Source organism: Tenrec ecaudatus, unplaced genomic scaffold, assembly GCF_050624435.1.
Source record: "Tenrec ecaudatus isolate mTenEca1 unplaced genomic scaffold, mTenEca1.hap1 Scaffold_705, whole genome shotgun sequence".
NCBI classification, from domain to species: Eukaryota; Metazoa; Chordata; class Mammalia; order Afrosoricida; family Tenrecidae; genus Tenrec; species Tenrec ecaudatus.
In genome coordinates this window covers 32479-59969 of record NW_027459598.1, presented here as the reverse complement: position 1 = coordinate 59969, position 27491 = coordinate 32479, and the positions used below count along the sequence as shown (strand labels likewise).

Here is a 27491-nt window from a genome sequence, read left to right as displayed (position 1 = left end):
CAATCACAGGAAGATCTCCTTAGCAAGTAGTAGAGAGGTCCCACTAGTAGGGAAATCCTGCACTCCTGGGAAGGCAGAAAAACAACTAAACACCTAAATGCACCAAAAATTCTTAAAGTTGGAACTTAGCACCACCTTTGGATTGTGACTGACTCACCTTTCCCATTGACTGGCACCCAGGTTGTTTATGTGTGCTCCCCCTCCCTTGTACAAGTGGAACTTTCCCTGTCTCTGTTCCAACCTGCACACTAAACCTCTTGCCTTGCTGGCCTCTGTGGGCCCTGTGTGGACAACAGACTGTGTGGGTAGCTTGGGTAGGCATCCTAACTACCCAAACAATACTTTTACCCATTAATATTTTTTTCTTATTTCCTCCATCTTTTGCACCCCTCCCCCACATGCCACCACCTCTTCACCATGCAGCAGTCAAGGGAGCACACCAAAGCAACTAAAGGATTCAGAATCCCCACCCAAATTATGGTTTTATTTTCTACTTTTTGCTTTTTCTATTTTTGACTTGTTTTATTTAATTTTTTCTTTTATCCTGGTTAACTCTTACTTCTTCCCATGTGTCCTCTGAACTGTGAAGATATGCATGCTTCCTAAGAAGATTTACAAACCTGCAGACAGTTTGATACAGTTACCCAAACAAGGTTTTTTTGTTCTGATGATGCCTGATACCTGATCCCTTCGACACTTCGTGATCACAAAGGCTGGTGTGCTTCTTCCATGTGCACTTTGTTGCTTCTGAGCCAGATGGCCGCTTGTTTATCTTCAAGCATTTAAGACCCCAGATACTATATCTTTTGATAGCCAGGCACCATCAGCTTTCTTTGCCACATTTGCTAATGCACCCATTTGTTTTCAGTGACTATACTGGGGAGGTGAGCACACAATGATATGATTTTTTATTTGATGCCTGATAAGTGATCCCTTCTGTACCTCGTGATCACACAGGCTAGTGTGGTTCTTCCATGTGGTCTTTGTTACTTCTAAGCTGGATGGCCAATTGTTTACATTCAAGCCTTTAAGACCCCCAGACGCTATATCTTTTGATAGTCTGGCACCATCAGCTTTCTTCACCACATTTGCTTATGTACCCGCGTTGTCTTCAGTGATTGTGTCGGGAAGTTGAGCATCATGGAATGCCAGTTTAATAGAACAAAGTATTCTTGCTTTGAGGGAGTACTTGAATGGAGGCCCAATGTCCATCTGCTACCTTAATACTAAATCTATACATATATGCACATAGATCTATTTCCACATCCTCACATATAAATATATTTACATATGTACCTGCCTTTATTTAGACCTCTATGAATTCCCTTGACCTCCTAGCTCTTCTTTCCTCTTTTTCCTTTTCCTTTCCTCTTGTCCTGCTATCATGTTCAGCCTTCTTTAGGGTTTCAGTAATTCCTCTCGGATACATTACCCTTGATCATGCCCTGCCAGGCCTCCTACACCCTCCTTACCACCAGTTTGGACCACTTGTTGTTCCCTTGTCCCTGAGTTTATTAACATCACTTCCTTCCCACCCCCCACCTCCCCATATCCCCCCAGAACTGTCGGTTTCATTGTTTTCTCCTCCAGATTGCTCATCCAGCCTATCTTATTTAGACAGACCTGCAGAGATAATAACATGCACAAAAACAAGACAGAGCAAAACCAAGCAACAAACTAAAACAAAACAACAAGAGCAACACCAACAAGCCAATGGCAAAAATCAAAACAAAGCACAACAACAAGAAAGAAAAGCTTGTAGTTAGTTCAAGGGCTGTTGGCCTTTAGGAGTGTTTTCTGATTGAATCTGTTGGGGCACCAAGCCCTGGCCCCAAAGTCTATTCTCTGGGAACTTCCTTGCTCTGTTCCCCTTGTTGTTCTGTTCCACACCCTTAGTGCTTTGCCTTGGTGTGGTGGGATCAGATCAGGTGCAATTCCCACACTTTGTTTCCAGTGTTGTCCCCTGTAGGGCTATGGGTCAGTGAGGGATTTCGTATCTCATAGTGGGACTGACCGTGTTGTCTTCTCTGTAGCGACTGCTCTGAGTGGGAATATCATCTTCTTCAAGGCTCGCAGGACAGGCTGTGCTCCACTCTCTCTTCCTCTCCCTTTATCTGCTCCCATGTGCTCTGATCAGACATGTGTCTCTCCTGGAGCTGCAGATACAGTGTTGTCCTTTGAAATAAATCCTTATGGGGGGGAGGGGCAGCTGTCCACATAGTTGGGATTGAGGCTGGCCCCTCAGCACTCTCCACTGGTTCCCTAGTCCATGCCGGCATGTTGCATTTACATTGGGTTGAAGTCTGGTCCCTTTTTCCCTGTGGAGATATAAACAATACCCTCCCCCTGGGTGGGTTAGAGCCCTGACTCCCCCTACCCATTATTTTTTCTTCCCCCACATCCTTTTTAGTTGGCTACCATATGTATCCTTGTATTTGGTCTGGCCTCTGCCATACTACCTGGTTCTCACCCCAGGAATCAAACAAGGTTTTTAAAACTAGATTGGGTTTGTTTTTTTCTTTTTTGCTTATTGCCCTGAGGGTAGACTCACCCATGTTCACATCACCATAGTAACAGAACTCCATACTCATACCCAAGCCAGGTCTAAGTGTTTATTTGTTTGTTTTTCAATCTCTTCTCAGCACAGTTAAATTTTACTTTTTTCTTTCTTCTTTTATCATATTTGCCTTCTCTCTTTCCCCTTCCTTCGATTTTTTCTTCCATTCCACCTTCATTTTCTTTCTTGTTCTTTAATTCTACTTATTCTAAATACAAACAAAAAACCAAACTCACTGTCATTGAGTCAATCCTCATAATGACCCCAACAAACAAAAAAAATCTACACAGATAGAATGGTCCCCTGTGGGTTTCTGAAGCTGTACTTCTTTAAGGAATTAGAAATCCCCATCTTTTTATAGTGCAGTGGTTGATGGCTTCAAAGAGCCAACCTTTCAGATCGCAGCCCAATTTGTAACCCCGACCCGAACAGAGCTCCCTTCTCCATGTAAATGCATATTAGTGCACTTCTTCTGGTCTGACTATTTACTTACAATGTTCTCCTGCCTCATGGACTCTCTCTTCTCTATCTCCTTTCCTAGGACACCTTTAAATCTTATGACCTATCTTAAAATGTATTTTCTTTATTTTTATAGACCCTTTGCTCTATTAAGATATCCCCCTTATTATTATTATTATTACTATTAACTTAATTTTATCCTCTCTCTTCTTTCATTTTACCTTCCCCATTTGCCCATCTCCTTCCATTTTCCACTAAATGTTCTCTAGCTCCTATTTCACTCTTCCCCCATAACTTGACAAAACCAACTCCCCCAACTCGACACAGCAGCTCACACACTATTAATAGCTTCACCTTGATGCCAGGGAGCAGTCAACCAGAGCACACTCTACAAATCAAGAAAACAGTTACTAACCACTGGTAATCACCTAAATACAATGCGTTACTGTATCTGAAATTGAATTCAAACAAAATGTGTTGAGGTGCTGTCATGAGAAGTGGGGTTTTTTCATGAGAACAATGGAAAGAACTAAAAAACGAGAAGTCTTACATCAACCGATACCAAGTAACTATCAGATGATAAGCAATAATGTTATAGAACCAGGCAGCATGGCAAAAGACCTGAGTTCTATGACAGAAGAAAAGGAGAATTGAATCAGTGAACTCAAAGAAAATATTCTGACTACCAGCTTGGAGAGAAACAATAAAAAAGCAGAGCAATGAAATCCAAAGAAAGCCTGAGAATGTGGTGGGGAAAAAGTAATATCCTACATCTCATTGGGTAAGAAGAAACACTCCAATGTGGTGTGTAAAAAGTAACATCCTACATCTCATTGGAATCCAGAGTAAGAAGAAACAATCGAAAATATCTACAAAGAAAATAGTAAGAGAAATCATGCAAGAAAACTTCCCTAACATCACAAAGCAGGAGAAAATAACTATTTAAAATCTAAGAAAACCCAAACAGGACAGAATCCAATGAGAAATGCTTTGTGATATATGGTAGCCAAATGATCCAATTCCAAGGTAAAGAGAAGAATCATGAATGCAGCTTGGGGAAAAAAGTCATCTACAGAGAAAAATGATAAAGATAAGCTTGGATGTCTCAGAAAACATATGCAGGCGAGAAAACAACAAAGTGACTCGTGTCATGTTCTGAAAGAAGAAAGAAGATTGACCAAGAATCTTGTGCCCTACAAAATAATTCCTCAAATATGAGAGAGAAGTAAAGGTATTTACAGATAAAGAACAATTAAAGGAATTCAGAAAGACAAGACCAGCATTACAAAACGAGGATCACTATTGACAGAGAATCAATAACAGCAGACAAACCTGAGATCATCAGACAGGTAACAGCACCCAGAAAACAATACAATGAAAGCAGTATTCAGACCAACACAGGACACCAATAAAATCACAGCAATAAATAAAGACCAACAACAAAGACAAACACAGCAAAATTATAATGTCAAACACACATATATCAATAATGAAACTGAATGTCAATGCATTGAATGCACCAAGCAAGAGACACAGGGTAGCAGACTGGATTAGAAAGCAAGGCTCACCTATAAGGTGCCTACAAGAGACAAACCTAAAACTCAAAGACAAAAATTGGCCCCAAATAAAATACTGAAGAAAAATTTACCAAGACTTTGGCAACCATAAAAAAGCAGGAATGGCTCCATGATGCTCACCTTCCAGACACAATCGCTGAAGACAAAGCAGGTGCATAAGCAAATGTGGTGAAGAAAGCTGATGGTGCCCGGCTGTCAAAAGATATAGCATCTGGGATCTTAAAGACTTGAAGATAAACAAGCGGCCATTTAGCTGAGAAGCAGCAAAGCCCACATGGAAGAAACACACCAGCCTGCGTGATCACAACAGGTCAACAGGATCAGTTATCAGGCACCAAAGACGCAGAACAAAAAATCATATCAAGGTGAATGAGGGGGCATGTGGAGTAGAGACCCAAAGCCCATCTGTAGGGAACTGGATATCCCCTTACAGGAGGGTGTTTCCTCCCCGCCACTCTCATGACCCCAATTCTACTTTACAAATCTGGCTAGGTCAGAGCATCTACATAGGTGGAGATAAGACCTGGAAGCTCTCAGGGCCAATATTGAGAGTAGCCATATCAGGAGGGTAAGGGGAAGGTGGGGGGAGAAAGGAGGAACTGGTCAAAATGCTCTACCTATTACCCACTTCCAGGGGCATGGACAACAGAAAAGCGAGTGAAGGGAGATATCGGCCAATGTAAGACATGGAAAAATAATAATAATTTATAAATTATCAAGGGTTCATGAGGGAGGGAAGGTGGAGAGAGATGGGGAAAATGAGAAGCTGATACCAAGGGCTCAAATAGAAAAAAAAATGTTTTGAAAATGATTCTGGCAACAAGAGTACAAATGTGCTTGACACAATGGATGTGATATGGATTGTGATAAGAATTGTATGAGCTCCCAATAAAATGATTTTTTAAAAAGGAATGGCAATATTAATCTCTGATAAAATAGACTTCAAAGTAAATAGCATAATTTGAGATAAGATTGAACATCATATAATGATTAAAGGAATACAAGAACAAGACATACCATAATAAACATGCAAAGTCAAATCAAACTAACTGCTATCAAATTCATGCTGACTCATAACAACCCTAGTATTGGTTTCTGAAACTGTAACTGTTTACTTGAATAGAAAGCCCAGCCTTCCTCCCTCGGAGTTGCTGGTAGTTTTGAACTGGCAACCATGCGATTGCAGCCCAACTGGTAAACAATACACCACCAGGGCTCCTTATAATAAATATATGCCCCCAATGAAAGATCCTCAAATAAATCAATTAAACCCTCATAGGGTTGAAGAGAGAAATAAATGGCTTGACTAATTGGAGACTTAATTTATACCAATATCAAAGAAAGACAGATCATCAAGGCAGAAATTCAGCAAAGAAACAGAAAAGCTAAACAACACAATCAGCTAGCTTGGGCTCCTACACATACCCAGAGCACTCCACTAACAGCAGCATGGCATCCATTCTTCTCCAGGACACTCAGTATGTACTCTAGAATAGACCACCTGCTAGACCACACAGCCAGCCTTACTAATTAAAAAACAAACCAACATTGAGATCCTACAGTCTGTTTCTCAGATCACAATGCTATAAAACTGGAAATCACAATTGATGTATGTATATGTATGGATTGTGATAAGAGTTCTATGAGTCCCTAATAAAATGTAAAAAAAGAAAAGAGGAGAAAAAATGATTAGGGAAAAGAATGTACAGATGTGCTTTATACAATTGATGTATGTATATGTATGGACTGTGATAGGAGTTGTATGAGCCCCTAATAAATTGTTAAAAAACAAAACAAAACTGGAAATCAACAAAGTAAGGAAGAGGAACATAAAACTAAACACAAGTACAATGAACAACATAATACTTAAAAAGGACTGGTAAGAGATCAAATAATAATTAAATAAAACACTTTACTACCGTTGAGTCAATTCTGACTCATAGTGACCCTACAGGACAGAATAAAACTGTCTCTGTAGGTTTCCAGACTATAATTCTTTATGGGAGTAGAAAGCCTCATCTTTCCCCCAGGAGTTTCTGAAATTTTTGAATTGCTTACCTTCAGGTTAGCAACCCAACATATAAGCCTTACATCACCAGGGCTCAAATATCAAATAAGAGATGAAATTGAGAAATGAATGAAAATGGTAGCACAATATAACACAGGGAAGGCATTTATCAGAGAGGAAATTATAGCAATCAAGACACACATGAAAAAAATGAGGGAAAATCCACAATCTACACCTTAACATAACACATGCATCAACTGGAACAAGGGCAGTGACATAAATGCTCAGCCAACAAAATAAACCAGAAATAAATGAACTAAAAAACAGAAAAACAATGGAAAAGCTCAATAAGACTGGAAATTGGTGTTTAGAAAGGATCAATAGAATCGACAAACTGCTGATAAATTTAACAAAGGAAAAGACAGAGAAGATGCAAATATCTAGAATTAGAGATGAAAAAGAAAAATGTGACAACAGATTCAAATGAAATAAAAAGAAGAAGAACTCACTACTGCAAAAGACAATAAGTTTGATCCTGGAAGTGGACAAATACCTAGAAATACATCATCTACATAAATTAATGCTGATGCGTTTCGAAAACCTGAAGAGACCTATAAGAAAAAAGAAACAGAGAAGGTTATCAAGTAGCTCCTAAACCAGAAAAGGCCGAGACAGCTGGTTTCACAGGGGGAATTCTACCAAGTCCTCATTGACGATCCGTCACTATTCCGACACAGAATACAGAAAGGGCCAACAGACCCCCACACTCATTCTATGCAATGAGCATATGCCCGATACCAAAGCCAGGCAAAGACCCCGCAAAGAAAGTGAACTGCAGACCAATATCCCTCAAGAAAAAGACACAAAAATTCTCATCAAAATTCTGACTCATAGAATCCAATAACATATCAAAAAGACAACTTGCCATCACCAAGTGGAATTCATACCAGGGGTTCAAGGATGGCTGAACATTAGAAAAGTAATTAATGTAAATAACCACATAAGCAAGACAAGAATAAGAACCACATGAGCATATCAACAGAGAAAATGTAAATGACATTATCCAACAGCTATTTCTAATTTTAAAAAAACCCAAGAAAAAAACAGAAAAGGAAATTCCTCTGCAGAATAAAGGCCCTATATAAAAAATTCAACTGCCAATATCATGGTCATTGGGGGATAAACTGAAAACATTTTCTCTGAGAACAGGAACCAGACAATGATTCTGCATATCATTACTCTTACTCAACAATGTGCTGGAAGTCTTAGCCAGAGCCATTAGACAAAAAAGGGAAATCAAGGACATATAATTGGGAAAAGAAAAAGCTAAATTCTCACTATTATCAGATGATATAATTTGATAAATACAAAACCAGAAAAGATTGTTAGAAACAATTGAGGAATTTGGTAAAGTAGAGGGGTATAAAATTATCCAGCAGAAATAAATCAGATTCCTGTATACTAGCAAAGAGAACTCAAAAATGACATCCAGAAAATAATACCATTTACAATAGCCACATGTGTTAAGTTGGGTTATTTAGACAAAGAAGACCAACGACACTCTTATATGTACAAGAAAGAATTTTTATATCAATTAACTTCATATCAAGAAGGCTCCCAGCCCAGTCCAACTCAAGTCTGTAAGTCTGATGCTGGATTAGTATTTTCAATTGCCGTGTAGGCATGTGAAACTTGAACATTGAATAAGGAAGAGGGAAGAAGAATCCATGCTTTAGAATTGTGGTACTTTTGAAGAATGTACCATGAACTGCTAAATGGACAAACAAATCTGTTTTGGAAGAAGTTCAGCCAGAGTGTTTCTTAGTGGCAAGGATGGTGAGACTTGATCTTACATACTTTGGACATGTTGTCAGGAGAGACCAGTCCCTGGAGAACAACATCATGGCTGATAAAGTAGAGGGCAGTGAATAAGAGGAACTCCCTCAAATAGATGGATTGACAAAGTGTCTGCAACAATGAACTCAAGAGTACCCACAGTTGGGAGGATGGCAGAGGACTGAGCAGTGTTTCTCTTTGTCGTGCATGGAATTGCTATGAATCAGAGCTGACTTGATGGCACCTAACAAGATCAATAGGATTACTATATGAGAGGGTACCCCAAAAAGTCTGGAATTTTTTCAAAGCTATATATTTAATTTTTTTAACAAAACAACCTTATTAGCTTCAAAGTACTCTCCATTACAGTTAATATACTTGTCAAATCTGCATTTCCATTCTTGGAAACATTTTAAAAACACATCTGTTTGGATGGCTGACAGCTTCTCCCTCTTTTTTCTCTTCACCTCTTCTAAGTCGTCAAATCATTGTCCTTTCATGTCCCTCTTCATTCGTGGAAACAAAAAGAAATCTCATGGAGCAAGGTCAGGTGAGTTAGGTGTGTGGGGCAAGAGAAGCAGGCTGTTTTTTGTCAAAAACTGGCACACTGAGATGGCTGCATGAGCAGGTGTATTGTCATGGTGGCAAAACTGGTCCCCCGTCTGCCACAAATCAGGCCTTTTTGGTCACACACTGTTACACAATCTTTTCAGAATCTCTAGATGAAAGACCTGATGAAAAGTCCAACCTGGTGAAATGGACTATTCCCCTCACATTAAAAACAACAACAACAACAACAAATAAGCATCATCTTGATCTCAGATTTCACTTGTTGAGTTTTTGGAGGGTGAAGTGACAATGGGGTCTTCCACTAGTGTGATTGATGTTTGCTTTCAGCGTCATGTCTCATTACCAGTAACGAACTTGGTTACAAAAAGTCTGGGTCGCTTCAGAACTGTTATTTCAAAGCATGGCATGTTTCCACTCAGTGTTATTTTTCTTGTTCAGTCAGAACCTGAGGGCGCACATTTTCCAGCAACCTCATTCCCAAATTTTCCGCTAAAATTTGCTGAACCAAGCTCCAAGATAGTCCCTATAACTTCTCCATCTCTTCAATCATCTGACATGGTCTTTGAGCACAAGTGCACAAATTATGTTGACATTTTTGTCCATTTAGGACAGACATCCAGAAGATTTGTCATCAATGGAAACTTCACCTTTTTTTTTGAAATGAGAAAACCACTCGTGCACCTGAGTTGAATAAACTGTGTTCAACATCACAACTTTTGCAGTATTTTCCCCAAGCAGGACACACAATTTCAGTCACACACTGTTCTCTTAAATCAGCCATCACGAAAAATGAGAGTCAAGCAAAACTGCTTTTATGAAAAAAATCACTGTGACCAAAGAGAACTTTCCCAGGTGATGCCACTTGGTGCATGTGGTAGTCACCTAATCTGCTGTCAATTTGAGTCTTAAGGGTTTAGGGGTGGAGTCTAGTCTGTCAATCTGAAGATAGCCAATGTGACCTCTGTGTGGGTATGGCCTTCTCCTGAGAATTCTGGGAAATCCAGTACTTCCTCCTTGGAGGCAAGAGACACCTCTCTCTGCTACTTCCTAGGGGACATTGCAGAAGGCAAGCTACATGGACATAACCATATCTCAGAAGCCGGAGAAGCCACAGAGAGACCCCTGCCAGCACTGAGATGCTTACAATGCCACTAGATCTAAAGACTTTCTACCCACTGGCTTATGATCTTCCTGTATTTGGCTTCATTGCATGTGTTTGGTATCGGACATATAGGCTAATATCAGACTTATGGCCCTGGATTGGACTGGGTTGGGATGCTTTCTCAATGTTCAACTCCTCTTGTATATAAAACTCTTTCTTATACACATATGTGTGTCCATGGATTTGTTTTTCTAGTCTACCCAGATTAACACAATGCACTAACTCAGAGCAGGTTACTCCATGCTCACCTAATGGGAAAAATGCATATTATGAAGGCTCTGCCAAGTGGAGACTTTTTTTTCTTCCATTTTGGGGTACCCCTTGTGTTACCTATATGGATGATTTATGACCTTCTCTCTTAAGATGGTAAAGATACAGTTACTATGAATCAGGGGCCTGTGTAAACTATAGACTTATGAATACATTTTGAACATTCACTTAATTATAACCGTTCTTGTGACTTGGTCATATGATCACTGAAAATATGGTGCTATTGTAAAGTGTGGCGAAACATCAGATGGCACTCGCCTATTGCAAAGGATAATGTGTGGGGCCTTAAAGGCTTGTCTTGATCCAATTTTTGTAACTAATGAAAGCCAAGACGAGAGAAGGGAATGGCATTAGAGCTTACCTTCTGTGCATCCAGTTTGCATAAGGCTGCGAAGGACAGGGAAAGTCCCAATACATTGTCAGGTTACCAACCTGGATTAAGCCTTGAGGGAATTCCCTCTGGCTATTGGCCATGAATGGGAATGGCCTTCCTATCAGACAGATTGCATTGGAATTGGATCAATGTAGATGTATTGCTGTTGTTGGTATCATCAAGTCTGTTCCATTTCATAGCAACGCTATGTAGAGCAGAACGAAACACTGCCTGGCCATGGGCCATCCTCACAATTGTTCATATGTATGAGCCCATTGTCATGGGCACCGTGTCAGTCCATCTGGTCAAGGATCTTTTTCTCTTTTACTGCTCCTCTAATTTACGAGTCTTGATGTCCTTTTTGAGACTGGTCTCTCTTGATAACACGTCCAAATGACATAAGACAAACCCCTTTTTCTGTCCCTCCACTGCTTCCCGCTGATAACATGTCCACAGCATGGGAGATGAAGTTCTGTCATCCTTGCTTATAAGGAGCAATTTGACTTACTTCTTCCAAGACTTATTTATGTGTTCTTTTGACAGTCCATTGTACTTTCAATATTCCTTGCCAGCCCCATAATTCAAATGCATAACTTTTTCTTTGATCATCCATATTCCATGTACAAGCTTCACATGAGCATGAGGCAATTGAAAATTCCAGGGTTTGAATCAGGCACACCTTAGTCCTCAAAGTAGCATCCTTGCTTTTCAGCTCTTTAAAGAGGATCTGTGCTGCATATTTACCCAATGCATTGTATCCTTTGATCTGTTCACCGATGCTTCTAAGAACATGATTGCGAATCCAAGCAAGGGGGAATCCTAGATAACTTCAATCTTTTGTCTATTTATCATGATGGTGTTACCTATTGGCTTTTCTTCACATTGAGTTGTAACTCATACTTAAGCCAGCAATTCTTGATCTTCACCAGCAAGTGCTTCAAGTCCTGCTCATTTGCAGCAAGGAAGGTGCTGTCCTCTGGCTATCGCACATTTTAATAAGCCTTTCTCCAGTCTTCTTCATAGAGCCCAGCTTCTCTGATTATTTCTCAGCAGCCAGATTGAAATACAGGCAAAGTTGGGTTAAAAGTTAACACCCTATGCTTTGTTTCCTGTTGGACCAATTTTAAATTTGTTCTAGGTTTTAATATTTTCTGCTTTCCTTTCAATTGAGATTTTTCTCTGATTTATTTCATTGTTGGGCTTTTTGTGTTTGCTTTTAGTTTGGGTTTTTTTTCTGCGTGTGAAATCTAGGATAAGTAAATCTATAGAGACAGTTTCTTAGGGTTAATGGGGAAGTTTGAGGGAAATGGGGAGCTACTAAAGAGAACAAGAAAGTAGAACTATTCCAAAGTTGATTGTGGTTATGACTGCACAACTCTTTAATATGATTCAACAATTGGAGTTGAAAAATCAATCAATCAATAAAATCACAACGGTTGTTACGCATGGCCAAGGGGAGTCCAGAAGTGTATGTGGTAGGTGAACTTGTCTACCACGTTGAGCATGTGGAACAACAGATCGCATTGGCATACACATCTTGTCTCTTGCTGGCCCTGCCCTCTGTTTTGGTGTTCTCCATGGCAATTTGATCGGCTTCCATGTTTCCAGAGTAGATCTGCTCCCTAAGGTCTTCAAGGCTGAGGCCGTTTGGAAGCAGGGCACCAGACTCTTCCAAGGCACCTCTTGGTAGACTTGAATTCCCCAGCAGTCTGATGCTTTACCGCTTACAGACTCCTCATTCCTTTTCAACTTCTCAGAGATGTAAGAGTGTGGAAATGCTCTGTCTTTACTTATGTGGCCACTCTGTAGAAAAGACAATTGATTTTGACTATAGTGTATTTAGTCTAACTGACAAACAGTTCATAAAAATGTCACTTTAATAAAATAGAAATTATTTTGATTAGTATAAATTCCAGTTAGAGACTTCAGTTTATCTTATAAATAGACTTTAAGCCTCATTGCCAATTTGTGAACTTTCAGAGACCTACTAGTAATTGTTTGACTTTCTGTCATAGAGAATGCAGCCAAGTGACAAATAGAATCATCATTTTAATATGCTGAGGCTTGCATCATTGAATGTGCTATGAGGCTGGGATAAGGTATTTAAAGTACTTTAAAATGGACAACAAACAAACACAACTTCTAGTTAAGATGGCATGTGCTTCAGAAACTACACATTTCCTCATGATTTCATCAGGGAGTAATTAACTGAAAAGATGAGAATGGTACCGAAGATTAATGATAACATCAATAAGCTGTTTGAACTCAATAGGCTAAAAAAGGAATACATCGAACATAGCAATTAAGCACATTTGGTTTAAATAAAGCACCTTTAGTTGCCAGGAATATTACCCACTGTGTTTGTGTTTTCACTGGGAAATGTTTCTTGGGATTGGGGTAATGAAAACATTTAAAAAACAATGGGAACAATAAACTAGTTAAAAAGAGTTCAGAAAGAAAGCAAGAAAAGATCCTCTGGCCATTAGTATTTAAATTCTCAGTAAAATTCCAAGGCAGATATTAAAGGGAAATGTATACATGCATCAAGAGAGAAATGAAAGCTTGTATGATAAACAGCATGAGCATATAAAGAACAGATCATGCCAGAGATATTCAATTGCATTCCTTTGATCAAATTACCAAGTGGATGAAGGGAATTTAGTAGATGCAATATATCTGGGCTTTACTAAATCATTTGCTTTATGCTTTATGAAAACCTACTTAAAATTTTAATTAAAATTAGCTTAACTATTTACACTGTCCCATAGACTGAAGTAAACTCACAAATAGATAAAGAGAAATGAGACTTTGCAGCCGTATCTGCACTGAGGAAAAGGGCTGTGGAAAGTCCCCCGATGGCACGAGATGTAGAAGGAACAATTGTATGCTAAGGACAATGAGAACTGTTAAAAGCATAGAGGGGTGAGATGCTAATGTCGTGTTAGAAATTTCAAGGTTTTTCAAATATTATAATTCAATATTCATTTTAAGGAGCTTAGGAAAAATGAATTCTTTCGCAACCTGATATATGATGCAGATATCAATAGTTTATAGATGTGCTAGCAGGAGGATATCTAGTTTATCACTGGCAGATGGTTTTCTTTCTAGAGAACCTTGAGTGATTGAAATCTGCCCTATTAAAATTATTATGTCAATAAAGCAAAGGGCCTTACGTCCTAAAGAGTGTAAAATTTGTAACAATAAACTTGTATTTCCTGTATACATCTTGATAAGTATTATCTGAGATCCTTTCTAGTTTTGGGTCACTATTAATTTTCCAGGGCTGTTCTATCAACACACTAACAGGAAGGTGGCTTATCACAACAGGAGTTATTGACTAAAGTACAAATCAACATGTCAGACAGGCCAGGCTCCCTCCAAACCCTCTGGGGGCAGACAGAGCCTGTCTTGTGTCTCTCAACTGTTAGCCTGAGGCATTCTTGGGCTAGTAGATGTATCATTACATGACTGTTCTTCCCTTGTCTGTTTTTCTGTATCTCTTCTCTTCTTTTATAAGGACTTCGCGCAGATTTTATTAGTACCTACTCCAGTATGACCAAATGTTAACAGACGTTAACAGATGACAACATCTTCAAAGACCCTATTACCAAATAAGTTCACAATTACAGGTACCAGCAGTTGGTACTTCATATCTTTTTCAAAGACAAGTCAATCTGTAACACCAATTAATAATCATCTTTGTTTACTCATAGACTTTAAGTATATAATTAGCATAGTGATTTCATGTTATTATCATCCATATTATCCCTATTATAATAAACAAAGTAGCTATTGTAGTAATTGTTTCATTCTTTTTCTTATATTTCCCCTCCTGACATTCATGTACCTGATACCAATATATTGCATAATATGTAGTCTGAATACTATACTTTCTAATTAATCAATCACATCATAACCAATCCAGAATGTGAAAATTTACACTTTCAAGCAAATACTGTTTATAGACACACATCAAAACTGAATCTCATTCTGGGTAACTAGGTAATTATAATATTATTGTAATTTGCAGTTACTGTCACTAGATAGTGGAACTAGCTAATATACTGATTTTTAATAAAGTCTGGAGCTCCCCACTCAGAAAACCAAGCATTCCCCAGGGTGGCTGATTGCAAAAGCTCTCAGGGCACCTTAGCAGAAAAACCCATCAGCTTTGACAGGGTTGGGAGATACATTTTCCCTCCACTCTACTTGTGGTAAAAATTTCCCCGTGCAACATATGCTTATAAAAGTTGGCTGTGTCTTATAAGCTGCCAAAGCTTATAAATGAGAAAATACGGTGATGTGTTCAACAGATATGTAGTCTTCCCCCAACTGTAGCACAAGCTCTTTTTAAGTCAAACGTTGTTACTATGAATCATAATTCTGTTTTCATCACTCGATAGAAATGTAATTGAAAAATAACACACTGGGATTATTTTAGGACCAGAAATTAGCATAAACTGTGAAAAGAAAATGGGTAACAGAAATGATATTGTCATTTTTTGACTTTGGACATTCATCAACACTTAAAGTCAGAGCTGTGTTATACCCATAGAATTAATTCACATACGAGGCAGAATTTTAACTGATTAAGTTTTGCTATTTTTTGAGAAAAAATAAACAAACATAAGACATGTTTATTTGACAATGAAGAAAGAACATGAAAACAAAAAAGAGAAATATTTTAAAATCCTACAGAACACTTATATTTCACTACATTGATCCCCCACTGCTCTGTCAGGCCCTGGCTCATGTATGGCTGTGGGGCTTGACGAAGTCACCAGGATTTTAAATCCCAGAAAGGTGACTGACGGTAGACAGGCTGTAGTGGAGCTTCCAGCCTAAGAGAAGCTAAGAAGAAGGAAGAGGCATTTCACTACTGAAAAATTAACCACTAAAAATCTTATGAAGAGCAGGGGACATCATTTTACATACTAGAATCAGAAAAAAAAAAACAAAACAAAAGTATTGCTGCTATGGTTCCAGTTCAGACACGAATGAGTTCCTTCCAAACAAACTGGTTTATACCTGGCTCAGCCATCAGCGACTGGCTGCCAACAAGGTAGTTCAGTGATACTCTCGTGTCAGTCCATTGGAACACTTCCAACAAGGTCTACTCAAGTAGTCGCTTCCAAGGACAAGTTAAAGGAAAGGCAGAAAGGTCAGTTCAGAAGATTTTGATCACTTGGGGGCATGGGCAGACTTCAAAGGACAAATCTTTTTTTCATTTTATTGTCTTTTTTAAAATTTAATCATTTGATTGGGGACTCATACAATTCTTATCACAATCCAGACATACATCCATTGTGTCAAGAACATATATACATTTGTTGCCATCATCATTCTCCAAACACTTGCCTTCTACTTGAGCCCTTAATGTCTGCTGCTCATTTTCCCCCTTCCTCCCCACTACCCCTTAACTCACGAACCCTTCATAATTCATAAATTATTATTATTTTGTCATCTATTACACTGTCTGATGTTTTGCCCTACCTTCTTCTCTGCTGTCCCTCTCCCAGGGAGGAGGCTATACGTAGATTCTTGTAATCAGCTCCCCCTTTCTACCACATAGCGTCTGGGGTCTTAAAGGCTTGAAGATAAACAAGCGGCCATCTAGCTGAGAAGCATCAAAGCCCACAGGGAAGAAGCACACTAGCCTGTGTGACCATGAGGTGTACAAGGGACCAGTTATTAGACATCAAAGAACTAAAAATCACATCAGTGGGTGCCCACCTTCCTGATACAATCACTGAAGACAAACGTGTGCATAAGAAAATGTGGTGAAGAAAGCTGATGGTGCCAGGCTATCAAAAGATGTAATGCCTGGGGTCTTAAAGGCTCAAAGATAAACAAGTGCCCATCTAGAAGCAACAAAGCCCACATGGAAGAAACACACCAGCCTGTGTGACCACAAGCTGTCGAAGGGATCGGGTATCAAGCATCAAGGAACAAAAACTCATACCATTGAAAATGTGGGTGAGTGCAGAGTGGAGACTCAAAGCCCATTGGCAGCCAACCAGACACCCCCTTACTGAAGGGTTGTGGGGAAGAGATGACCAGTCAGTGTGTAGGGTAGCAAAGATGAACATACAACTTTCCTCTAGTTCTTAAATGCTTCCTCCCCCCCCACTATCATGATCCCAATTGTACCTTACAAATGTGGCTAGACCAGAGGATGTACATAGGTACAGATAGGAGTTGGAAACAAAGGGAACCCAGGACAGATGACCCCTTCATGACCAGTGGTGAGAGTGGCGATGCCTGGAGGGTGCAAAGGACTAATCTTGATAGATTTTCTATAAGGGCATAGCACAATCATTCGGTGAGGAAAGGTCCAGTAAAATTGTGTCAAGGAATTTTCCCAGCACAACAGTGCACCTGCTCATTCTTTGTGGGAAGCAAATTATCCTACAAGAACTTAATAGGAAACCTTATCCCATCTGCCCTACAGCCCTGATATCGCCCCTTCAGTCATTGTGATATTGACAAAATTCAAAGAATATTTAGACAGAATATTGTTGTAGGCTCCCGAGGATGCCCAAAGTTTTGATTTAGTCTAAATCAAAGAGCACATTCTTCAGGAAGGATTACAGAGATGGAAACCACCTTCAGAAGTCTATAGACCTAGCTAGAGAACAATAGCTTCATATTTTGAAATTTTTTTTAGTAAAGATTTCTGTGATGTTTTTGGCAATATTTTTTAACTTAACTTTTGGTGCCGAAGGTGGGCCCCTCAGGTTAGAAGGTATTCCAGATAAGGCTGGAGAAGCCATCTCCTCAGAGCAGAGGTGAACGCCGTAGTGGACGGCGGCTTTTGAGACCTTCATCTGCGGGTGTGACATGACGCAAGATGAGAAGAGACACTGGCAAACATCCATTGCTATTCAGAAGTTGGAATGTATAAAGTACAAATCTAGGAAAATTGGAAGTCATCAAAAATGAAATGGAAGGCATACAAAGCCACATCCTACACTTTTGTGAGGCGAAATGCACTGATCCTAGCCGCTTTGAATCCAGTCATTGGTTTAGTATTGCTGCAATGTCACAGTGTCAGGCATTCATCATTAGAAACGAACATTTCAACATCGATACCGCAGTACATCAGGTTTATTAACAATCTGCAGATAACACAGCCTTGGTGGCTGAAAGAGAAGATGGGAAGCTCTTGTTAATGAAGACGAGTGACTGCCGCCTTCTGTATGGACTGCAACTCAGTGTGAAGACTGAGATCCTCATCACATCATGATAAATGGAGCAAATATTGACATTTCCCAGGACTGTATCTTGCTTGCACCCATAATCAATGCTCATTACAGCACTAGTCAAGAACTCAAACAAGGCATTCTATTGGACACTCTGCTGCACAGGGTTCTTTGAAATGAGGACCATGGATGCTATATCGAGGACTCACGTGTGCTCGGCCTAAATCAGGGTCTTCGCTAAAGAGTGATGTATTTGAATTATGGTGCTGGGGATGAATAGTGCAGGTACCACGGCCTAACGGAAGAACAAACAAACCTGTCTTGGACAGAAGTACAACCAGAATGCTCCTTAGAAGCAAAGATGGCAAGACATTGTCTCACATACTTTGGATATGTTCTCAGGAGAGACCAGTTCCTGAAAAAGCACACTATGCTTGGTCAAGTAGACAGGCAGCAAAAAAAGAGTAACTTTCCAGAAGACAGCTTGCCACAATGGCTGCGACAGAGGACTCCAACGTAACATTTGTGGAAGTGTTGCAGGACAAGACAGTGTTTCACTCTGGGGCTGCTAACCCCAAGGTCAGCAGAGTGAAACCACCAGCACTCCTGAGGGGAAAGATGGCGCCTGAACTTCCTGGGGGCAGTTCTTGTTCTCTGGAGTTTCTGGGAGTCGGCATGGATTCAGGGGCTGTGAGATTTCCTTCTCTGAGTTGGAGCTGACTTCACAGCACTGGTGGCAACAGTAATTGAAGTACAAGATGAGCAGAGGTAGGATAATGACCAGACGTCTTCAAGGAAGACCAACTAATATGACTATTATTCAAATGTACACTTTGGCCACTAATGCCAAAGATGAGGGACTTAAAGAGTTTGACCGTGTTCTGCATTCTCAATTTGATGAGATGTGCTATCAAGATGTATTGTCAATTACTAGTGGTTAGAAATTTGGATAAAAAGATGATTTTGAGTTTGGAAAAGATGGCTGTGGTGATGGAAACAATGTTGGAGATCATATGATAGAATTTTGTAATACCAGTGATACATTTTGAGTCAAATGGGGTCAAACCTGTCCTCCTGCATCAGCATCTATAATACTCTATGCACGGACATTGCCAGTGGATAAGACAGCCCAGAGGGATACTGCGTGGTTTAAAACCGGAACAGATGTGGTTGGGGTTTTGTTATTTCCGTATACTTTTTCAAACTCTATGCTCAACATACAATTTTTGAAAATTGAACTATATGGATGAGAACCTGAAATCAAAATCGCCAGTTCCAACTCTTTGCTACATAAATCCGAACAAAACACTGCCTCGTCTTGCACCATGCTCATAATTGTTCTTACACTTGAACCTGCTGTTGCAGCCACTGTGTTGATCCATCTTGAGCAAGGCCTTCTTTTTCACTGGCCCTCTACTTTAGGAGACGGGCTGTTCTCTGGGAACTGGTCTCTCCTGACAACTTGTCTAACGTACTTGAGACAAAGTTTAATCATCCTTGCCTCTAAGGAGAGTTCTGGCTCTACTTCTTCCATGATAAATCTCTTTGTTCTTTTGCCACTTTCAATCTTTGCCAGCATCATAATTCATATCCAATGTTTATTCTTTGGTCTTCCTTATTGAACACCAAACTTTCACTATTATATGAGATGACTGAAAATATGACATGAGTCAGGCGCACCTTAGTCCACAAAGTAACACCCTTGCTTTGCAACACTTTAAAGAGGTTTTGTGCAGCAGATTGACCTAATGCACGTGTCCTTTGATTTCTTAATTGCTGTTTCCATGAGCATTGTTTGCAGATTCAAGCAAGATAAAATTCTAGACAACCTTTTCTTTATTTATCATGATGCTACCTATTGGTCCCATCATGAGGAGTTTGGTCTTCTTCACATTGAATTGTAATCCCTACTGAAGGCTGACTTGATCTTCATCAGCAAGTGCTCCTCACTTTCAGCAAGCAAAGTGGTGTCATCTGTACATCACAGATTGTTAATAAGCCACCGCCTTCTTCCTGTAATCCAGCTCCTCTGATGATTTGCTTAGCATACAAATTGAGTAAATATGGCTGGTGGACACAACCCCAATGCACATCTATCCTCACTTTTAGTTATGCGGTATTCTCTTGATCTGTTTGTAAAAGAGCTCCTTGATCCAGGTACAAGTTCCACAGGCGCATGACAAAGTGCTCTGGAATTCCTATTCTTTTTAAGTCTATCCTTAGTTTGTTGAGATCTAAATAGTTGAACGCCTTTCCATAGTCAATAAAACGCAAGTAAACATCTTTTTGGAAATCTCTCATTTCATCCAAGATTCATCTGATATCAGCAATGATATTACTCGTTACATGCTCTCTTCCAAGTTGGACCTGAAGCTCCCTGTTGATATTCTGCTGCAACTGTTGTTGGACGATATTCAGCAAAATTTTACTTGTATGTTATATCAATGATCTGGTTCTATAATATGAGCATGTCGCCTTTCTTTGGAATGGGTACAAATATGGATCTCTTCCAGTCAGTTGACCAAGTAGCTGTTTACTAAATTTCCTGGCATAGACCAGTGAGTGCTTCTATGCTTCGTGAGCTTGTTGAAACATTTTAATTGCTATTCTATTGACTATCCTGGAGCCTTGTTTTTGGTTAAGGCTCTCAGTGTAGCTTGAACTTCTTTCTCTAGTAACTTTGATTCTTGTTTATATGCTACCTCTTGAAATGGTTGCGTGTCAACTAGTTCTTTTTGGTACAGCGACTGTATCACTCAATATTTTGGCCATAGAATCTTTTAGAATTTCATCTTGAGGCTTGATTTTTTTTCTTGAGTTCTTTCCATTTAAGATATGCTGAATGTGTTATTCATTTTGTATATTTCATTATAATATTTTACTTTGTCTTCTCAATCTGCCATTTGAAATGTTCTGTTTAACTCTTTGACTTTCTAAGCCCCGCCCCCATTTGCTTTAGCTACTCTAGGATTAAGAGCAAATTTCAGAGTCTCTTCTGACATTCACTTTGATCTTTTCTTCTTTCCTATGCTTTTAATGATCTTTTGCTTTCTTCATGAATGATGTTGTTTTCTTTTATTTTTTTGAAGTTGACAAAGATGTTTTTACTTGACTCCACAATCAACACCCATGGAAGCAGTAGTCAAGAAGTCAACTACAATATTGCTTTGCGCAAATCTGCTGCAGAAGTCCTCTTTACATGTTAAACGAAATAAGTAAATCACCTTGAGGACTAAAGTGCTCCTGACTCACAAAGTCATTATATTTTCATTGATTTATACCCAGCTGAAAATCAGGCAATGAAGAAAACTCAGAGCAGAATTCCTGGCTTTGAATTATAGTGTTGGTGAAGCATATTGAGCGTAATATGCAGTCCTATAAGAACCCTCGGATCTCTTTTGGAGGAAGTCCAGTCAGAATACTCCTTGGATGTGCGAGTGACAAGGCTTCACCTCCCATACTTTGGTTATATCATCAGGGGTGAGCAGTCTTTGGAAACGAACACCATGCTTGGTAAAGAATAGTGCAATGAAAGAGCACAAACCCTCCAGGAGATAGATAGGCACGATGATGAATGATGTTCTTGATGTTGTCTCAGCAACTCAGGTCTCATCGTTCATGTTGTGTTCAATGTATCAAATCTGTCCTTGCGATATTCTCAGGTGGGATCTACTCAAGTCCTATTTTGGCTCTGGTGGACTTGTTTAATTTCTGCTTCACAGTCAAATTACATATAAACAAATGATGTCCTGTTTTACAGTCATTCCCTGGTCTGGCTTACCTGCTAATATTGAGCTTCCTCCTTGTTTCTTCTTACAGATGGAATCAATTTTGTTTCCTACATATTCCATATGGAGAAGTCTATGTGGACAGTCACTTTTTATATTGAACAATGGTATTTGCTTTGAAAAAAATATATTTGCATTGGTCTTGCAAAAGTCTCTAATGCAATCTCTAGCATCATTTCTATACTGTTCCTTCTTCTCGGCTTCTAACTTTTGTGATCCAATTTCCAATAATAATCAATGCATCTTGATTGCATAATTAACCAAGTTCAGAATGAAGAGTTGGTAGAAATCTTTAATTTCTGCATCAGTAGCATTAGTGATTGGTGTATAAATTTGAATAATAATTATCATAAATATTTGTGTATAAGTGGAGTTTTTCGGCACATTTTAATGCCATTTTTGTGGTAAAATTAGGTGCCTCGGCTGATATTCGGGTCAGCTTATACTGAAGTATATATAGTATATTGACTTATTAACTTGCATTTGGATAGATATTATGCTATCACAAACAGCAGTGAAATGTCCTTTTTGACAATAAATCAGACACCATTCCTCTTGAATCTATCATTCCCAGCATCATAATTCATAAGATTTTTTCATTCAAAATGGCTAATACCAGTCCATTTCAGCTCACTAAAGCCTAGACCATCAATCTTTATGTGTTTCCTTTCATTTTTCACAACTTCTGAATTTCCTAGCGTCGTAGTCTATGCATTCCAAGTTCTGATGATGACCAATGGCATTTGCGGTGCTTCCTTCTCATTTTGGGTCAGAGCCCATCAGCAAGTCCAAGTCCCAAAGGCTTTGCTCCTGTAAGCCTTTTCTCCATCCGTGTCATGATGACCCACCCTGCTTTGAGAAGCCAGGGCCTCATGACCCTGCATTGGCACCACACCGAGGCTGCATCACTGGGATGACTCATAGAAGTGATTGTGAATGCAGCCTGACCCTGGCAGTGTTTCCGTCTTCTGTCCATAATGTTTCCATGCGCTGGAACCAATGTGATGTCCCCTAGCACTAATCTGAGTCTTTGATATTCCAGAGAGTTGTGACTCTTTTCAGCATTTATTCACTTCCTTCTTTTCCTTCTTATGTAAATGACGCGGCTATTTCAGCCTACTGGCCTAGAAGAAGTTGTGGAGGTGGTGCACACCATGGGATGGGTACCATCTTTTCCTTACCCAAAAACACCTCTCCCTATTCCTTTTGAGGACCTTCCAGCTGATGACAGTCTGCTGCTGCTGTACAACACTTCGGAAAGCCCCCAACGGGAGTTAGACGTGGCCCGGGAGATCTCTTCTCCCCTTCACTCTTTTGGTCTCATCAAACCAGACCCATGCTTTCCTGTTCGCCTTGTTTTTATGTCTAGACAATGCAAACAGTACCTCCAGGAACCCAGTTTATTATGATTGGAATGTTGTCACCACTAAGAACGTAAGGCTTTGGGGTTACTTTTGAATATTCTGAATAGAATATTTTTAACTTTTTTATTAAAAATTACTGTGAATTAGGTGAAGGTTTACAGAGATGGTCATAGTTTTACATACAATGAGTCATACACCTTATGATTAAAATAATCCACTCCAATCCCCTCAGTATTTCATCATGTATCCCATATCCCCTGTTCAGACTCAGAGCTGAAGCTTTCGTGGGGATCCCACCTGATCTTTCCAAGAGGTTAACCTGTTTGTTTGTTTTTGAGTTGTGATACCATTTTATTTAGAAACATACCGACACCATTAAATCCATACAAAATGATTCTGGTATTTCATTTTTTTTCTTTAAAATTGCATGAGTTACACAGCTCTGGATAATGGAAATATTAACACTCTGAATGTAAATTAAATACAAAACAACTGGACTCCTTTCGCACCCCCACTGCTCATCTTCTGTGGCATTTTTCGTTGCCTTTTGTAGATCTTTTTCTTCCTGGTTTTCAATCCCACCCGGGGCTCTGATTTCACCCACTCAATTTTGATGGACTTTTCCTCGGCTGGGGGTTGAGCACATCTGCAGGGGACCATGGGCAGCTCAGTCGTGGGCTCTTTCTTTCTCCGTTTCTGCACCTCCTCCCTTGCTGTCGTGCTTTGTATTTTGCAGCTGTGATGGATTTCTTGATACGGCTGCGTGTTTGGTGACTGAATAGGGTTTTCCTATGAAGTTGGTGCTCTGAGCCTTCCCTGGAAAATCTGGATAAAGTTTAAGACAAAACGTTCCCTATCTCTACCAGAGCAGCATCTTCCTCTATAATCTGGAAATTCTGCACCCATAACCGATTATCCACAATGCTGAAAGCAAACACATGATTCATAAAGGGCTGACAAGGAGGTCAGCTGGGGCGACAGTGGGGCATCCAGAAGATCTGAATTTAGCAGTCTTTTAACAAAGTATCCTGTGGGATTCATCCAATACAGGGTCAAGACACAAAAGGGGCCGAGAAACCTGCAAACAGCTTCCAGTCAACTTGAGTTCAGCTAGGGTATGATTATTCTGAACAAGGAATTTAGCAGATGGTCCGTGAGGTGAATTTGAAAGCCACATATAAAGATGCTGCTTTTTCTTGGCCTCAAAATAGATGCACTTATTAGTTTTTCATTTAGTAGGCCTCATTAATCACGAATAACTTATCTTTATGATCTATTTTAGTATCTGCTTTTGAATGAGGCATCACCATTCTTAAATCTTGCATTAAGCATCTTGTTCTGAAATTTACTCCTCTGGAAGAATAGATGAGAACTTGATCCTTATTCTTCCACTTGCCCTTGCTGACAGGGCCTGGGATATGGTCTATGTATTCCTCTTGTGCCTCCTTTGCAGTGTCATGCTGCTTAGCCGGTGATGGGACATCTTTTTGGTTCCATTTTCATGTCTTGGCTTGGATGACCAGGTTTCCATGCCATCTAATATGATCTTTTTAATGCTTTTGAATTATGTTCCACATTTTCCACTCGTCATGTTCATGACATCCTACTGTGATGCTGCTCAGAGCAGTTGATAGTGGTCAACAAACATGCACCATCTACGTGTTTTGGTCTTAGAATGTTTACATGATCCATTAGTCCATCAGATGAATTATTTCTGTGTTTTTATTTTTATCACTCTTTTTTTGTTTTGAATTTGGTTCAATGTAAACACATTGTTCACAATTAAGATGCTGGAATCGTTCTGAGTTAGGAGGCACCACTTCTATTAAAGAGTTCAAGGGCGGTGGACAATTGGAGTACAACTAGAGAGTCAAAGTGAGGGCAGATGGTTATGATCTTGTTTTAATCCCTAACCTAACCCTAACCCTAACCCTCACCCTCATCCTAGCCCTAACACAACTCTAATTGGCTATGATCTTATAACCAGAGGTTGGAATTGGATTTGTGTGTTGTAACAAAGATTGGTTTTGTGTATGTGTATGTATGTATGTAATAATTTTCAGTTATACCGAGCTAGACTCTAAGACAGAATTTTGAATATTATAATATTCCGTTATAATAAAGAGAACCACCATTATTTTCTAATGAAATAAAAATAATTTCTGAGTTGCTCATCTGCTACCTGAGAGAAATTCTAGGAAGGAGGTATTAAGAACCATAGTCCTATCATCTTCCTTACCAGAACACTAACTTCCAAGGGGAAGGCCTAGCTCAAGTTCAAGGGGGAACACCTATATCAAAGTCTTTTTTTTCTTATTTCTAAGACATACTTTATCAGCATATATCTAGGTTCCCCCCTTATTTTCTTGATTCTATTACCAAAATAATACCTTCAGTCAATCTTCTTTCCCGCTGTCTCATATAAATCTGTTTTCTTCCACAGAGTCTCTTTTAATAACACCTATCATTCTATAATTTATACATTTTGCTTGTGTACTTTGCTTATTATCTGTCTCCCTCATGAAACTGCAAGCTTGATTAAAGCAGGGAGTTTCATCTGTTGTGTTTACTACCGTTTCTCCATGGTTTTGAACAATGATGGCACACGGTAGATGCCTACTAAATATTTGTTGAAAACATCCCTTAATGAACCATGATGTCTGATGTTCAACTTAAAGCTGCTTTCTGTTCTTTTGAAACCTTCAATAACTTTTTTTTGCACACACAGCTTGAGGAATGAAGGCAGAAACGCAGGATAAAACTACAGGGTGAGCGTTATCTAGAAGGAATGTAGGCAACCTCAATCTAGTTCTTAGGAGGTAAGGCAACTGGGGTTTGGAATTTCCTGAGCACCTGGCTTGGGATTCAAATAATTTTATTTGAGTATTAATTTTAATTATTGAGTATTAATTTTAATAAAATTCAAATAATTTTATTTGAGTATTAAAAATATATTTGAGTATTAAAATATATTCCAATTGGGTAGGGCAGTGGAGTGCGTATGTAGCACAATGATATTGCAAGAAAGTCTTGGGTAAAGAGAAAAAAATATTTTTAAAATATTCAATAAAAAGCAAAACTGTTAATAAGTTAAGTGAAATTCACAGGAAAAAAGGAAGCAAAATGAGTTTCGTTTAAGGGAAGAGACATATTATATCACTACTTGTGTCATTCTCAATATTACTGTGTGATAGTTTCTCAAAACTGGGGTGATTGGCATGATTGAAATAACTCACCTGAGTCTGAATCGAGGCTTCATTGATTACTATTTAGCTACCTATTTACTTTTTGACTACTATCTACTTTGTTTTCTATTTTGCCTTCAGAAGTGTACTGCCTGCTGTTTGGAGCCTTCTGACATTCCTGGAACATTTAGAACCTGAATAGCCAACAATGGAGGAGTCAAGGATGCTATTTGCAACAAAATGTGTGTTTGCCAGAGTGGTCTTGCTGGAGTATTTGAGCAGCATGCCTCAGCACGGTTATCCAGGGAGATGTTTCAGAGGATCACTTTCTAGGTTGGAGGGTGGATTAGCTAACCTTGCACTGTTCAATTTGCTGTTTTCCTATACATAATCCCTAATCCTGCCATCGCGCTCACCTTCTTCTTACCCCACTTTTCTATATAACTGTTCATCTCTCTCTCAGAATGTCAGAACATTGAGTTTCTTTTCCTGGGCTCTCTATTTCCCTTTTGACCTCTTAGTTTTACTCTGAATAGAGGATTGGAATTTTATTCTATGGCTCTTCCTTGATGATGTTCTGTGTGCACTTCACTGATATATGAGAAACACAAAACTTCAGCATAAAATTTCCTAGTTTGTGAGTCAACAGTGAAGGATAGGTACATAATGCAGCAACTTTTAGATACATAAAAACACTATTATTATTTCATACTGCTTGGTAACGTTATTCTCTTGTATACATTTTCAAAATTTAACTTTTGAGATGTGTTTTCTTCCCCAGTCAATGCAATACCTTTTCTGTTTTGTCACCTAATTTTTCAATCACTGACTTCCAGCTGATAATAGAAGAGAATGAATAATACCCCAGGTGTGTGCTAGATTCTGTGTTTGTATTGCAATAGTAGAAACTACTTGTACATAACGATAGTAGACCATTTCTCTAAACTGAGGGTTATTTAAGTTATTTGTATTTGTGATGTGACACATCTGCAGTATACCTCTGTAACAAGGAAATACTGAATTTATTGTAAAATTTCTTGATGAGGTATAGTATAATTCAATTTTGGTGTAAGTGCATACAATAGTTTATTCCTGTAAGTGATACAGAGAAAATATCTAAATATTGAGTAAATCCTTGTA

At 39.1% G+C, this 27491-nt stretch overlaps 1 pseudogene; it reads right to left on the bottom strand.

Annotated features, from left to right (window-relative positions):
* Positions 1–23643: 23643 nt before the first annotated feature.
* LOC142436854 (ribosome biogenesis protein BRX1 homolog pseudogene) lies at positions 23644–24653 on the bottom strand (annotated as a pseudogene).
* Between the last annotated feature and the right edge of the window lie 2838 nt (positions 24654–27491).